This window comes from Pleurodeles waltl, chromosome 5, assembly GCF_031143425.1.
Source record: "Pleurodeles waltl isolate 20211129_DDA chromosome 5, aPleWal1.hap1.20221129, whole genome shotgun sequence".
In the NCBI taxonomy this organism is placed as follows: domain Eukaryota; kingdom Metazoa; phylum Chordata; class Amphibia; order Caudata; family Salamandridae; genus Pleurodeles; species Pleurodeles waltl.
Window position 1 is genome coordinate 1,693,566,451 of NC_090444.1, and position 13,090 is coordinate 1,693,579,540.

The following is a 13,090-nucleotide window of genomic DNA, read 5'->3' on the forward strand; positions in this document are numbered from 1 at the left end:
CAAGCCTCATTACAGTAACACCCACACATCAATGTGACTTCTTCCCATTCCAGCAGCCGCCAGGAAAGATAAGAGAGTTCTAGTAAAGAGCTAGAATGCACATCTAGCTCACAGAATGTGCCTGCCCTGGGAGACGGGCTGCTGAAGAGGACAACTGTGGAGTCAATCACGTTCCTGTGCAAGAGGATGAACGCGTTCTCATCTTGGCTACTACATGTTCCTGAAATGAATGGGTGCACTAAAAACATTCCTTTCACTTTGTAATATATTTTTAAGGTTTACTAAGTAGTGTAGTCCATGACAGTTCTGACTAGGCTTTAAAAAGGAGCCTCTAGAGCCTGCCTTATTTAAGTTGCTTATTTTGCAAAATGTTTATCATCTTTTAATCTAGTTGCTTATCAGGTATATAGTGAAACATTTTTATAGGCGATAAAATTCATTTTTTTTTTTTTTACAAAACAACTCCATCAGTTTTGCAGCTTTCGTAACTACAATGCCATTCAAGCAATGGATAAAGACAACTACACAAACATGAATCCTCTGACATCTGGATAGTCTGCACAGGGTGATTACCCCAGCAGTCTACAACAGCTCCACCATTTGCCCAAAACCTTAGTGTGTTTGCAGGGGCAAACTCGTGCCTCGTGGACAGACTTTTCCAACTGCACACACCAATCCATGGCTGCACGCCATTCTGCTACTATGGGAGGTGGGGTGGACCAGGGAAGTTCCATTATCGAGAAATGTCGCGTTTCACCTGCAAAGTGCTCATGCCTACTGAAGTGTATTCACAAGAGTCCACCCAGGTCTTCCAAAAATCCTAATAGTGCAATGCAGAGCATCGATGTGATCCACGTTCCCAGTACATGGGTTGTAAAAATGCTCGACCAATACCTCGCGATCTTCAGACACGACCCAACTGCGTGGAAGAAATCCCCCTCTGGATCTGGGCACATAAAACAGGGGTGGGGGCAGGAGGATCGTCTCTACGCCCTGCATAGCCTGCAAAGGCGTTTTGGGTATTGTGGAGATATTTTTTTCTGTGAGCCACGCAGGTAGGCATCTGAACATGGGAGGATATCAACAGCTGTCGTCAAGTGTACCCACCATTACCTCCCATCTCTCTTTCAGTGAAATGAAGAGGTCAGGCTCATTAATCATTAACTATTTGTAAATGTGCAAGATGCCTCCTTTCCCTAAAGAGCCCATTAGATAAAAGCCTCTAACAGATTTAACTTTGGTACCTCCTGGTTTGAAATTGGGTCTCTAGTTGTCACACAAAGCACGTGCCGCTTGCCTCGGTCGGACTAGTGCACGGCTCCTTCAGAGGTAAGCAGGCCAGGCGGCATGGCGATGCTGGATGGCTCCACCTCCGGAGAGAGGACTCAGCAAGTGCACGCTTGGTGAGTTGACAGAGTTCAAACAGTTGAAAGCAGACCTCACAATACCTTAACCCACAGCGAGGTGGTACGGTGTCAGTGTAGCACACCTGGCCCAGGTGACATCCACTCAGTTGAAGGGGCCACATTGGGAGCATTGCACTCAGCCTCTCAACAGTGTCGTACTGGGGGAAGGGGCCCTTGATGTCCCAGAGACTCTTAGTAGAAGCAGAGGCAGCTCAGCAAAACAGGACAGCAGTTCCTTGAAACAATCAAGCACAGCAAAGTGGCAATCCTCCAGCACAGCAGCCTTCACTCCAGCAGGGTTCTGTTTTAGGTGCAGAACTGTAATTTTTTTACTGGGTTACAGACCCAGTACGTAAACACCAAAGTGCCTTGGGGGGGTGGAGGGGATGGCTTCAAAAGGTTTCTCTGAAGTGCCTCTCAGCCCAGCCCCGGCTCAGGACTATCATTGGGAGGTAATCAACTATTTTTGTGGACTCAGGCCACTATCGTTTGAAATGTACGTGTGAGCTCTTCCCAACCTCCTACATCAGTATGCAGATGAGTATCCTGAGTTGAAGGTGTCTGAAGGGAATGCTCAAGTGTAGCTGTCACCTAGCCCAGGCCCAATGTGCAATGGAAACAGGCCGTGGGTACACAGGGCAGAGAGCAAAGAACTGCCCATTTTCTGAAAGTGTAATTTCTAAATTAGTAATAATAAATCAAACTTTACCAGTAAAGAGGATTTATCTTTACCATTCCAGTGACACCAAACATGTTGAAGCTGCTCCTCTCTGATCAGGAGTTATATCTTAAAATATTTTAAGGAATTCACAATAGTGGCCTATGAGAGGAACAGGCCTTACAGTAATGAAGAACGACTTTGGGAGTTTTTCATCACCAGGAAATGTAAAACTTAAAAAGGACATGTCCTGCCTTTTACTTACATGGCACCCTGCTGTAAAGGCTATCTAGGACTTACCTTCAGGGTGACATTTGTAAGAAAAGGAGAGTTTAAGGCTTGGAAAAAGGTTTTAAATGCCAAGCCGGAGTGGCAGTGAAACTGCACACACAGGTTCTGCTGCAGCAGGCCTGAGACATGCTAATAGGGCTACTTAAGTGGGTTGTACAATCAGTGATACAGGCTCACAATTAGCATTTAATTTACAGGCCCTGGGTATATGGTATACTTCTTTACATTAAGTATGCCAATTGTGGATGCACCAATGTTACCATATTTAGAGGAGAAGCACATGCACTTTAGCACTAGTTAGCAGTGGCAAAGTGCTCATAATCCTATGGCTAACAAAAATATATAGCAGCAAAACTGGAGGCAAAAGGCAAAAAGTCAGGGGTAAGACCACCCCAAGGATGTCAGGTCTAACACATCTTCCCCCTCCACAGTTAAAAGTGGGGAGAGCTACACAACCTCAAGGGGGTTCTCATCACTAAGGAGGAAAAACCTAGATAGACCCTCAGCATTGGAGTGTCTACGCCAGGTCTGTGTTCCACCCTGAAGTCCATATCATGTATGGAAATGGACCACTTCAACAATTTGGATCTTTCACTCTTCATTTGCATAAGCCACCTGAGGGACCTGTGATTATTCTAAATCAGGAAGTGAGTGCCAACAGGTGGAGCATCAACTTTTCACAGCCCAAACCATAGCAAAAGCTGCTCTTTCAATAGCATTCCACCTCTGTTCCCGGAAAAATAACCTCCTAGTGATAAAGGCTACAGGTTGAACTAGGCCTTCTTCATTGAGCTGTGACAAAACTGCCCCCACGCCATGCGCAAACGCATCTGTTTGTACAATGAACTCCTTGGAGAAGTCAGGGGCCTTGAGCACAGGATCGGTGCATGAGGTTTGCTTCAGGAAGTCAAATGCTTTTTGGCATGCCTCCGTCCATATCACACCTCTGGGCTGATTCTTAGAAGTCAGCTCAGTCAAGGGGGCAACAATGGTGTTATATCCCTTCACTAACCTCCTATAGCACCCAGAGAGGCCCAAGAACGCTCTGTGCTCATTCTAGGTTTTGGGGGCTTCCAGGCCATGATAGTCTAAATCTTGGCCTGGGGGGCTGCACCTTACCACCATCCATCAGGTTGTCAGAGTACACCACTGACGCCTGCCCTATTTGGCACTTACTGTCCTTGATAATCAGGCCTGCCTGTTGCAGGGCCTGAAGCGCTTCCCGGAGGTGAGTGAGGTGGTCCTCCCAGCTGCTACTGAAGACAACTCTTATATCTAGGTAAGCAGCATAGAAGGCTTCCAACCCAGCAAGTACCTAGTTCACCAAACTCTGGAAGGTGGCAGGGGCGCTCTTTAGAACAAAGGGCTTTACTCTGAACTGTTAGTGACCCTTTGGCATGGAGAAGGCTGACCTCTCCTTGGCTCCTCCTCAGTCAGGGTGATCTGCCAGTACCTTGATGCAAGATTAAAGGTAGTTAAGTACTTGGCAGTCCCTAATCTGTCAATAAGCTCATCCGCCCAGGAGACGGGATGAGCGCTAGTCTTTGTTACAGAATTTAGCCCTCTATAATCCGCACAGAACCTCAGTTTAAGTGTGGTGGCCTGTGGGGCAGCTTTTGGTACCAGAACTATAGGACTGGACCAGGGGCTACTGGAGTGTTCTATCACCCCCAATTCCAGCATCTTAGTGACCTCGCTCTTCATGCTGGCCCTCACCTTATCCAACAACCTATAAGATTTGTTCTTGACAGGGAGGTTGTCACCTGTGTCCACATCATGAGTACACAGGTGAGTAATCCCACGAGTAAGGGAGAAAAGAGAGGAAAACTTTTCAAATACTTGGTGATAGTTCCTCTGCTGCTCAGGAGTTAGAGTAGAGAAAAGGATCACTCCTTCCACTGACCAATCCTTCTACTTGGAGGCTAAGAGTTCAGGGAGAGGTTTACTCTCCTCCTCATCAGCTCAATCAGTCACCAGCAGCATGGTGAAATCCGATCTCTCCAAATGTGGTTTGAGGCAATTCATATAAAGCACCTTGTGGGGTTGCCCGGGGGTCTTAAGGTCCACCACAGAGCGATCCAGGAGGGCCCCAGGTTCAGTTGCCCACACTTTCTGCCCAGGTTGGAATTCCAAAGTGATAGAATTTTGGTCATACCATTCCTTCACTCCAGCCGGGCTGGCTCTAAGTCAGAAGCTTGCTTCCACAGCTGAGTCATTTGGCTTCGTAAGGCCAGCATGCAGCTCACTACAACACTGGACAATTAATGTCATTAATGGGAGGGGGGTGACACTAGGACGGGCGGCTAGAAGTGGTGCATGACTTAGGGACTTAAGGGAATAAAGGTCACCAAGACGGACTAATGCATACTGGGAGGGGGGGGGACAAGCAATCCATCTAACAGAATAAATATTCTGGCTGTCTCGTGTGGCTGGAAGAGGGGCGGGGTGGTATTAAAGGCTTCAGACTGGCTTCTGGGAGGGGATGGAGCTATGAAGGGCACAAGGGGGGCAACGCAAAAGTTTGAGAAAGCTGCACTGACCGTTCGTGCAAAACAGATGCTCTTTTTTTAGGTCAAGCACGCAAGTGCTCCGACATGTTGTAATCTCTGTGGACTTTTAACTATGCCCACCGCACGCCCATCACTATCACTCCTTCATGGGCTTGCTGCCTTTCAAAAATCCTTTGTTATCACTGGTAAATGCTTTATGTTTGTCCCTCCTTGGGGCAGTTTTGTTACTGCCTTGGCCAGCAACCCTGTTACATGGACAATTGCATGTTTGCAAATACGTTTGACTGCAAGCAAACTTTTTTCCTTTTGTGTCTCTCCTTTGCGCTCATGGCGGCTGTGGTGCTTTGAATCGGCTTGCTTATGTCAACTGTTTTACTTTTCATTTTCAATTTATGTAGGAAGAAAAGTCCAGTTAGTAATTTACAGTGCTAATAGCTCTAACTCGAGCAGTCTCAAGACCCATTGCATTGCAAATGCTCATCTCTGGTTGTGGGCTAATTGAAATAGATATGGCACGAAATAGCAGTCTGCATGTTCAACAGTAAATATCTGTGGATTGAATAATAGCAGCAAATGGCGTCTAGTGTCAGAAGGCCTAAAAACACTTAGAGCTGACTTTATATGTATGCAGGAGACACGTTATCAGCTCTAGGAAAATATATGTTAGAATTTCCTGGCTATCAGTTACTGGCAAGCACCCTGCAGGGGACGACCACTAGAGGGATAGCCGTAGTGGCCCGTAATGGATTGGTTGAGCTCACTCGGAAAACCACTGACAAATGTGGACACTGGGTGCTGTTAGAATGTTCAATTGTTGAGTGTAAGGTCACATTATGCTCAATCATCGGGTCCAGTCTTGATGACCCAACACTTCTTGATTGTTTCAACATGGAACTAGCATCCTGGGCCACGCCCATTATTGTATGTGGTGATCTGAATATACATATTAACAGCGAGCAGCCCATTCGGAGTGTTGGGCAGTTGGAGGGGAGAAAACCCAAAGTATTCCGGGCAATGCAAACTTTTGCAATCATTCACAGATTGGTGGATGTATAGCAACAACCGAAGGACAATGGTCTGGGTTATATGTTTTTCTCCACCCCCCACGAGAAGTATGTTAGGCTAGATTGTTTTTTTGTATCGTCAGAGCTAATTGAAGGAGCGAGGGTCGAAAAACATTCTAAAATTATGTCAGATCACAGCCCCTTAGTGGTTGAAATTAGGGCCCTCCGCAAAGAACAACATCCACCAACATGGTCACTTGACAGGGGGCTGTTGATGGACCAGTAGTTTATTCAGCGCATGAAGAAATGGATACCATATGGTCTAGACATTAATCGAGATAGTGCCCCTAGTAATGTGGTTTGGGATGCCCTTAAAGTGGGAATACGAGGGGATACTAAGTTTCCTGCTTAAATAAGGAGAGGGTGTGTTCTCCAAAAAAATGAGAGCTGCAAAGAAAGAGCTGGTATCAATGGAATCTCAATTAGTGAGGGCTGCTAGAGAAAACTTACCTCTGGGTGAGACACTGGATAAAATATCCATGGTACAATCAGGCTAGAATCACCCAATCATACTTGAAAAAAGTTGTGGGCAAGTTTCAGGCATGTCACCAGGAGTATTATGAATTCAGTAAAAAGGTCGGAAAATTATTAGCCCTTAGAACTCAGCAGACGGCGGCCTAGAGCAACATAAGTGAAGTCAAGGGTAAACATTGGCAGCTTGTAAAAGGAAAGGCAGCACTACTCAGGTGTTTAGAGAATTCTATACAGATCTAGAACAGCAGGAGTCTACTGGGGAGGACCACAGGTTAAGCCAATATTTGGATACTGTCCCGGGAATGCAGCTGGATGGAAATGAGGAGCAGCAGCTTGCGGCCCCAATGACTTTAGATGAAGTGGTGGGAGCTCTGTCATTGCTGGCCAATGGCAAGGCCACAGGACCAGATAAGATCCCTTTGGAGTTTAACATGTTTTTCCAAGAGTTAAGGGAAGCTCTTCTTGACCTATTTAAGGCTGTTCAGGATGGATCCCAAGCCCCGGCATCTTGGCTAGCAGTGAACATTACAGTCTTTCTGAAAAAGGAGAAGGACCTGACTAAACCAGGATCTTACAGGCCTTTCTTTAATTAATGGTGATGCTAAGCTTTACGCGAAGGTTCTTGCCACTAGGTTTGAGTACGGTGATAAGCAAATTGGTTTCTCCATGGTAGCATGGGTTCATTCTCGGCAGAGAGACTACTGATCATGTTAGGAGAGTAATAGCATTCTGTGATGCAATGGAGGTGGCTAAGACCCCCATGTGTATGATTTTACTGGATGCTGAAAAAGCTTTTGATCAGGTGAACTGGGCGTACTTCTGGGCGGTGCTCAGAAAGAATAATATAGATCCTGGCTTTACTGGGGCTATCCAGGCTCTGTATAAGAGACCAAATGCAAGATTGCAAATTGCTGGGCTGGAATCAGAAACTAGCCCAATCCTAAGGTCCACAAGACAGGGGTGTCCTTGTTCCCCTTTGTTCTTTGCCCTATATACAGACCCTATAGTGAGGGAGCTAATAAATAACACACTAATTACTTCAGTAGAAATGTATGGGGTAAGCACTAAGATACTAGCTTATCAGTTCATGGTGGACCCCCTTCTCATATCCCGTAGTACAGAAATACCTATACAATTCCAGCTCACACAGTCATTCACCCCGCCACCATTTCAAGAGCTCAGCCCCTCCACAGAGTAGTCTCCAGCGTGAACCTATGTTCCTACCCTGTCCAATGCTGTGCTGTCCTCCACACTAGGAGTACCGATCTGGTCATGACTGCTAGTGTGGATCTGTGCCCCATATGGCATGGCAATAATATTGTTGCAACCCTAGGTGGTGGTCGCCAGGCAGAAGGCACGGGCGGACCAACCTTCATGCAACCAATCATTCAGGACGTGCAGCTGTGAGGCACAGTAGTACTACAGAGGTTGGTTGCTCCTAGGATCCCCCATCATGGACAGATAACGTGGTTTTCAGTTTCCTCGCAGAAATGCCCTGATTTTAGTTTCTAGTGTGCAAAACCAGGTCTGAGGTATCAGTAGTGGGAATTTCTGGACGACATACAGGAATCGTGGCAGTGTCATGGTAAACAGGCCAACTCTGCCCATGAATATAAGTGGGAGGGCTGTCCAACACACCAAAATACACAGTGATCTGGGAGAACAGCGGTTTTATAATGAATTTCCTTGTGAGTCACTGGAGGAGAAAAATAAGGATGCCCAAGTACTGGAAGCTAAGTTTGCCGGTAGGCAGTCTGTCTTGCCAGTCCAGCACACTCCTATTGCCAGATAAAGGCACTAGGAGAGATCTGTCCCACTTAATCTGAAAGCCTGAAGCCTGTACATACTGGTATATGATGTGAAAGAGTCGTGGACCGGTTACTGCTGGTCTTGAGAGAAATAGTAAAACATCATCTGCATAGAGGACAATTTTATCATCCTTACCATCTCCCCAGTAGAATCCCCTGTATTGAGTATTTACCGGATCCAACCCACCAGCGGTCCTATCATCAGAGTGTATAACAAAGGTGATAGTGGCAGCGCCACTCAGTATTCCCCTGAACAATGAAGGGGTCCGAAAACACCCCGTTAACCCCAACCTGTACCCTGGGGTGGGAATAAAGAAAGCAGAGCCAGAAATCAAAGCATCACTTTTGCGACCTCCCGGGATATTGAGTCATGGGTTGCCAGCCAGTAAAGCCATTTGCCTGATTTATTGCCTCATTCGTTGAATCATTTGGTTGAGTCTCTTCAGCATCTTTAAGCTTCATCCAGGCAGAGGTGTCAACCAGCTAATGGAGAGTTGGTGGCAATTAGGGCTATCTGGAGCAAGGACTTTTAAAACTTTCAAGGCAGAGGACCAAGGCTTCCGGATCAGTTTTTGCTTTCACCCGCTCCAGTTCTTAGCCTCTGATGAATGATTTCACAATCCTCCTGTATAACCCTTCTCTGCTGCCCACAAGATGTCTGAGAAGCCCACAGACCCTCCCATTTAATTCAAAGTATCTTTGTATTTCTTGCGCAAGGAATCAGGTGCATTTCCTATCTGCCAAATGCCAGGCTTTAAGTCACCAGAGCAGGCACCTTCCATCCCCTGAGGGTCCTAAATGAAACATCACTGGTGACTAATCAGAGATGCCCATGGGAGAATATTTACCCCTGACGTGCGGAGTAGATCTGTGGCTGGCAAAAGGAACAGGTCTATACGTGATCTGGATTTGCGGACTGCAGAGGTGTGCAGGCGTCACATAAGCACAAAGTAGCAGGCCACTTGGCAAGTCCTGTCTCCTTCTCATTTGCTCTCCCAACTATGTCCGCAAAGTCCCATTGAGATTGCATGACCCAATAAAAGTGTCCTTCCTAGAAGAATCACTCTGTGATGGAGGTCCAGTATACAGGTCTTCTGCGCCTCCAGGGTAGGACCTGATAGTTGTGGGGGGACATATACACTAAGCAAGTTATTCGCCTGGCCTTCTAGTGTGCTCTCCTTTGTCACATAACTCCCCCCTTAGAATAAGTAACTACAGAGGAAGTCACCAAACAAAAGGGTTTGTGAAGGACTGCCAACGCACCCACCCCCCCACCAAACTTCATGTGTAACCTGCATGGAATATCCTGTCATTGCTGCAGCGGATTAGGAAAGGGCATTTTGTGCCTAATAGGAGAGTTTCCTGCAGTAGCAGGAGAATGTCCTTTAGCAAACCCAAATACTGCCCATCTTTTAATACGGTCATTCATTTAGTTGAATTCTATATCAGAGCCTTTAACTCGTACATGATGGGGCAGGTGACGAGACTGGTCTGGGGGTGAGATCTGTGAACATGAATTCAAGTCAGTCTTCACCCCACCCCCAAATGGATCGCTGGGTTGTATGTGAACTAATTAGGCAGTGCAATGCTGAAATACTTGCATGTTAGAAACAAAAAAGGCAACGGAGCCAAAACCATTTCCTCTCAACACCTCTGAACTCCCCTGAACCCACACCCCTGCCCAAAAGCATCTGTCGCCCCAAGAAGAGAAAATAAAACAAAACCCAAATGAGGGGAAGGTGAACAATGGAAAGAAGACCTAGCCCTCAAGCAGCGCGAATGGTGAGAAGGCAGTACCGGAGCAAAGCCCGTTACAACACAACACCAAGGAATGTCATACATTTAAAGGATATCACGTTATGGCTGCTTAAAGGTGAAAGCTGGGTGCCTCTGATGGCTTTGAGGTATGGTGAAATAGAGAAGGGCAGCTCATTTTCCTAAGCCTCTGGACATTTAGATGATGCAAGTCTGTCCTGGAACTGAAGTGCAGTACAGAGGCCCCGGACAATTTGGTCTGTTGTCCTTCCCCCAGGAGGATTCCAACATCCACATCTGACTGAGGATTTTGACTTTCTCCTAGTCCAGATGTCGCATTTGAGTTTGGGTGGGGTTGTGTTCCTTGCCCTGGCGATTGTCCTGGCAAAGGAGCTCAACATTGGCCCCCACCTTGCAAATCTTAGTCTCCAATGCTGATCTTGAGGCTTAGATTGCCTGTAGTATGACATTTTTGTTCATGGGTTACAGGTGTTGGAGCAGATATGTTAATTAAGAAATTATGAATTACTTATATGTGTGAATACTAATGAGAAAAATAAGTAGAGAAATTAATATTAGAAAATAATATGCATGTTTACCAATGTACCCTCGGGGATTGATCACAAGTACTAAAGTGAATGAATATGCGAAATAATGGAAAATATATGAGAAAACTTTACTAATATGTAATAATGAGATGTATAACCTATGTGCTGTATTAATTCAATAGTTTTAAGTTAGCCGTACCAGAGGCCTAGTTTCACTGGGCCTTGCTCGCTCTGAACATGGAGAATTCGAACGCCTTGCAAAGGACTGGTAACTGGAAACAGAGACCTTGAACCGCTCAGAGTTCAAGTCGCTTAGCTACAACATTCTGCAATGTACCGACGGACAGGAGATGGTGAAGACAATTTGAAACAATTGTGTAGTGTAGGCTAAACGTTCTTTCCCAGGACTTGAACAATGGAAGCTCTGACTACAGAACCATGTGCAACAATTTTGATACCTGAAAAGCCGGATGATGTTCTCATCGCAAGAAGAACCAATCAGCGCTTTGTGAAATGTAAGAATATGATTTGGTTAAAAAAAATCTATAGGTGAGAGTCATAGCTTCCAACCGATTGACCAATTAGCAATTAGTGGGATGGACTGGGAGACCCTAATAAAAAGTCATGACAAGGGGTGAGGAATCAGAACTGCGAGGAGAAAGTTGATGACGTCAAGAGACGCTGTCCGAGGTGCTGATATGGGGCTCCTACTCTGTGAGCCTGATAGTAGCAGACTATTGATGACCTGAAGATGAAGACTGACTTGTTGCTGATCCATCTTCGATAGGTAGCTATGAAATGTGACTGACAATTTTGTGCCTTTTCTTCTAGGTACCAACTGCACTGTTTTATAGAGATTCACACTTAGGTAGATTTTTGCTAAATTAATGTTTTCTCTAAATTGTTTTCACATGCAGACCCCCATGCTAATGCTAATCTTGGTTAGGTAGGTTGTTAGGGGTGACGTTGACAGTGACAAATGACTAACGAACTTAATTGCTGAATTACATTGTTAATGCTGACATAGCTTATGGTGTTGCTTTGCTGCATTTGTATTCTTCAAGAAATAATGTCCTTTAACTGATGAATTAATAAAGAACTGATTTGAATAAAGATTGAACTAACAGATAACTTAGAATTGTAAGCAATTGGGAATAAACCTTGTTAACCCTTTCCATGAGTAGTGGTTATTTCTGATTAATATGGTTTATATTGTGGTTCCTTAAGTGTTTATCTTGTTATTGATGTTGGTTACTGGTTCAGTGGTCACTGCATGACTAGGATACTCCATGCGATTCAAAAGGTTTAATCGACCTATACACATCCCCTTGCAAGTTTACTTACTAAGGACCAGGCGCGCTAGCACAGGCAGTGTTGGTTTGGGCCCTAGTTATCACTGCTGCCAAAGCCACCATGTGCAGGGGCTCTGAATGTGTCAATTTTAGTTTGAACTTTGGAGGCCGTGGACCTGCCTTGACAAATCTCGGTGTGGACATGTGTTGTGTATCCTTCAGGCTTGTGTGTCGTTGGATCCTTCACGACCACCGGCACAGCAGTTCAGGCCCAGGTGGCCAGGGAAGGTCAGCAGGTATCCACAGGCTGATAATTCCTGGGTCCCAGGGGGATGCTTCAGGCATGTACTAGAGGAAGCCAGCCTATATATACACACACACCTTTAAGTGTGTTTTGCCATTTTCCTCATATTTAACTCACAATAAAAAAAATGTTGAAGCCACAGCACACTCATGCTGGCAGATACAACTATTGACAAATAGAAATGGAAAAAAAAGACAAATGAAAAATGTCCAAGCAGCAAATAATTTGCAAGGTCTCACTAACTTATTTTTTTTTTATTTTTAAAAAGACTAATTGCTGCTTGCAGCTCTTTAAAAAACAAAAACAAAAACAGCCACACAATTAAACGGAAAGTTTAAACATGTTATCTACCAAAATGTTAAATTTAAAAATACAGAAGTATTAATCAGCATATATGATAAAGAGATGTGGAAAGGTGATGCTGGGCTTAGTTAGGGGTCTCCCTCATTAACTACTATTAAACTTTTCTATTACATTATGCCACAACTGACGAAGTATCTGTACCCCCTCACATATTTTAATAGCTTGGGTTCATATCTGCATTAACACCTCAAGTCCCATTTAGATAAGCCTGTGCCATAGGAAATAATTGAAATTCAATATCTCCTATTCAGCAACGTGGCATCAATTTTGTAATCTAAGATAGAATGTTAGCACTTCAATTGTTAGTTAGAAATCTGTTGCAAAGCCATAGCAGACCACTAGGGAAATCAACTTTCAGACTGCCACAGCCGGTTGTACATGTTTCATTCAGCCTTCCCAATTTACCTCTGACAAGGATGAGGAAGACATGTGAGTAATTATAGAAAATGTGCCATCATGTTAGTATTCCAAAGTAATGAACGTCATTTCTATGACAAAATGAAATCCATCAACTTGTGAGTTTACAGCAATCTTCCCTATAGACATACACTACAACTCTATAGCTCTTATTTCAGCAACATGGTGTTCAGTTGTACCACATTTTTGCCAAGAATATA

The 13,090-nt window shown here is 44.9% G+C and overlaps 1 protein-coding gene across 5 annotated transcripts in view; it reads right to left on the reverse strand.

Moving 5' to 3' along the window:
* ATAD2B (ATPase family AAA domain containing 2B) overlaps nt 1-13,090 on the reverse strand; it is a 546,820-nt gene that overhangs the window by 475,841 nt on the left and 57,889 nt on the right. The gene's annotated exons all lie outside the window — the stretch shown is intronic.